Below are 3,834 nucleotides of genomic sequence, written 5' to 3' on the forward strand. Positions count from 1 at the left end.
TATTGGAACAGGTGGCCCATGTTTGATCCCATCTGGTTCAGCTGGAGTGCTGAGTGATATAAAAGCTGCTCGTTGGGACACCAAAAGAAGGCCTTGTGCAGGAACAAGATATGAAGTTGTTTTTTTATTATTCCCTGTCACACATCGCCAGCTTTTTGCTTACAGTAAATCATTTTCATATCTTTGTTTTAGTGATTTTAGGGGACGGGGCCGGTCAGATCAATGCGCCGCGGCATCCCACAAAGTAGGCGGGTCACCTGCAGGGCGAACTTTACCTGCTCAAAAATTCCTCTCGCACGAGGCGGCGAGGACCCGGGCATCACCCGGGACCGTTATTTTCCTTACTCATTAGTTTAAGGGATGATATGAAGTTGTTGGTTCTCAGAGAGTCATGGGGGTTAAATTGATGATATAAAGGTTTAAAAACTCAAAAATGCATCAGAAAAGTTGTCAGTGAAGGCCAGAATTTTACCAACCCTCTGGAGATGAGCTGGGAGCTGGCAATGGCTGTCCTCATGGCACCGATGCCGCCGGTGGATGGTTCACCCCTCCTGTCACCAGAGCCTGCCTGCCTGCAGCCAGCAGGTTAAAATAAATTCTCTCCAGCTTTTTGCTGAGGCACCTTAGCATGGAGGTGCCCTCTCCGTCTCTTTGCTGCCTCAGCAATGGCCACCTCTATCATTGGTGCTTCCTAGGCGGTTGAGCTGCTAGCCGTCTAACTGGCTTAGCAGTTTGGAGAGGCGAGCCACCATCCTTGAGGAGACAGCAATTTAAGTGGTGGCGGCCTCTTAAGTGGCTGCTGTCACTAAGGTTACTTTTCCCCTTGTTTGCTTGGGACCACACTTGATCCTAGTGAAGGACCGACAGTGTGCCTGTAAAATTCTAAGAAGGATAAAAAAAAACAGCAGATGCTGGAAATCCAAAATAAAAACAGAATTACTTGGAAAAACTCAGCAGGTCTGGCAGCATCGGCGGAGAAGAAAAGAATCGACGTTTCGAGTCCTCATGACCCTTCCACAGAACTGAGTGAATATAAGGAGAGGGGTGAAATATAAGCTGGTTTAAGGTGGGGGGTGGGGGGGGAGGTTGGTGTGGTTGTAGGGACAAGCAAGCAGTGATAGGAGCAGATAATCAAAAGATGTCACAGACAAAAGAACAAAAGAACACAGAGGCGTTGAAGGTGGTGATATTATCTAAACGAATGTGCTAATTAAGAATGGATGGTAGGGCACTCAAGGTACAGCTCTAGTGGGGGTGGGGTGGAAAGACTAGCAGGGCATAAAAGATTTAAAAATAATGGAAATAGGTGGGAAAAGAAAAATCTATGTAAATTATTGGAAAAAACAAAAGGAAGGAGGAAGAAACAGAAAGGGGGTGGGGATGGAGGAGGGAGGTCAAGATCTAAAGTTGTTGAATTCAATATTCAGTCCGGAAGGCTGTAAAGTGCCTAGTCGGAAGATGAGGTGCTGTTCCTCCAGTTTGCGTTGGGCTTCAATGGAACAATGCAGCAAGCCAAGGACAGACATGTGAGCAAAAGAGCAGAATGGTGTGTTAAAATGGCAAGCGACAGGGAGGTTTGGGTCATTCTTGCAGACAGACTGCAGGTGTTTTGCAAAGCGGTTGCCCAGTTTATGTTTGGTCTCTCCAATGTAGAGGAGACCGCATTGGGAGCAACGAATGCAGTAGACTAAGTTGGGGGAAATGCAAGTGAAATGCTGCTTCACTTGAAAGGAGTGTTTGGGCCCTTGGACGGTGAGGAGAGAGGAAGTGAAGGGGCAGGTGTTGCATCTTTTGCGTGGGCATGGGGAGGTGCCATAGGTTGGGGTTGAGGAGTAGGGGGTGATGGAGGAGTTGACCAGGGTGTCCCAGAGTGAATGATCCCTATGGAGTACCGCCAGGGGGCCATGGGGGCGGGGGGAGGTGGGTGGGGTGGGGGTGGGTGGTGAAGGGAAGATGTATTTGTTGGTGGCATCATGCTGGAGTTGGCGGAAATGGCGGAGGATGATCCTTTGAATGTGGAGGCTGGTGGGGTGATAAGTGAGGACAAGGGGAACCCTGTCATGTTTCTGGGAGGGAGGAGAAGGCGTGAAGACGGATGTGCGGGAGATGGGCCAGACATGGTTGAGGGCACTGTCAACCACCGTGGGTGGAAAACCTCGGTTAAGGAAGAAGGAGGACATGACAGAGGAGCTGTTTTTGAAGGTAGCATCATCAGAACTGATGCGACGGAGGCGAAGGAACTGAGAGAATGGGATGGAGTCCTTACAGGAAGCGGGGTGTGAGGAGGTGTATTCGAGGTAGTTGTGGGAGTTGGTAGACTTGTAATGGATATTGGTGGACAGTCTATCACCAGAGATTGAGACAGAGAAGTCAAGGAAGGGAAAGGAAGTGTCAAAGATGGACCATGTGAAAATGATGGAGGGGTGGAGACTGGAAGCAAAATTAATAAATTTTTCCAAGTCCCAATGAGAGCATGAAGCAGCACCAAAGTAATCATCGATGTACCGGAGAAAGAGTTGTGGAAGGGGGCCGGAGCAGGACTGGAACAGGGAATGTTCCACACACCCCATAAAGAGACAGGCATAGCTGGGCCCATGCGGGTACCCATAGCCACACCTTTTATCTGGAGGACATGAGAGGAGTTAAAGGAGAAATTGTTCAGTGTGAGAACAAGTTCAGCCAGGCTCTTGTCGGGACTTGGAAAAATTTATTAATTTTGCTTCCAATCTCCACCCCTCCATCATTTTCACATGGTCCATCTTTGACACTTTCCTTCCCTTCAATCTCTGGTGATAGACTGTCCACCAATATCCATTACAAGCTTACCGACACCCACAGCTACCTCGACTATAGCTCCTCACACCGCGCTTCCTGAAAGGACTCCATCCCATTCTCTCAGTTCCTTCACCTCCGTCGCATCTGTTCTGATTATGCTACCTTCAAAAACAGTTCCTCTGACATGTCCTCCTTCTTCCTTAACCGAGGTTTTTAACCCACGGTCGTTGACAGGGCCCTCAACCGTGTCCGGCCCATCTCCCGTGCATCCACCCTCACGCCTTCTCCTCCCTCCCAGAAACATGATAGGGTCCCCCTTGTCCTCACTTATCACCCCACCAGCCTCCGCATTCAAAGGATCATCCTCCGCCAACTCCAGCATGATGCCACCACCAGACACATCTTGCCTTCACCCCCCCGGTGGCATTCCGTAGGGATCGTTCCCTCCGGGACACCCTGGTCCACTCCTCCATCACCCCCTACTCCTCAACCCCCACCTATGGCACCTCCCCATGCCCACGCAAAAATGCAACACCTGCCCCTTCACTTCCTCTCTCCACACCGTCCAAGGGCCCAAACACTCCTTTCAAGTGAAGCAGCATTTCACTTGCATTTTCCCCAACTTAGTCTACTGCATTCGTTGTTCCCAATGCGGTCTCCTCTACATTGGAGAGACCAAACATAAACTGGGCGACCGCTTTGCAGAATACCTGAGGTCTGTCCGCAAGAATGACCCAAACCTCCCTGTCACTTGCCATTTTAACCCTCCACCCTGCTCTCTTGCCCACATGTCTGTCCTTGGCTTGCTGCATTTTTCCAGTGAAGCCCAACACAAACTGGAGGAACAGCACCTCATCTTCCGACTAGGCACTTTACAGCCTTCCGGACTGAATATTGAATTCAACAACTTTAGATCTTGACCTCCCTCCTCCATCCCCACCCGCTTTCTGTTTCTTCCCCCTTCCTTTTTTTTCCAATAATTTATATAGATTTTTCTTTTCCCACCTATTTCCATTATTTTTAAATCTTTTATGCCCTGCTAGTCTTTCCACCCCACCC

At 49.5% G+C, this 3,834-nt stretch overlaps 1 non-coding gene across 1 annotated transcript; it reads right to left on the reverse strand.

Moving 5' to 3' along the window:
- Positions 1-210: 210 nt before the first annotated feature.
- LOC121282695 lies at positions 211-362 on the reverse strand. Its single transcript, XR_005944113.1, has one exon. It is a non-coding gene; the product is annotated as a U12 minor spliceosomal RNA (small nuclear RNA).
- Between the last annotated feature and the right edge of the window lie 3,472 nt (positions 363-3,834).

Source organism: Carcharodon carcharias, chromosome 9, assembly GCF_017639515.1.
Source record: "Carcharodon carcharias isolate sCarCar2 chromosome 9, sCarCar2.pri, whole genome shotgun sequence".
Classification (NCBI taxonomy): Eukaryota; Metazoa; Chordata; class Chondrichthyes; order Lamniformes; family Lamnidae; genus Carcharodon; species Carcharodon carcharias.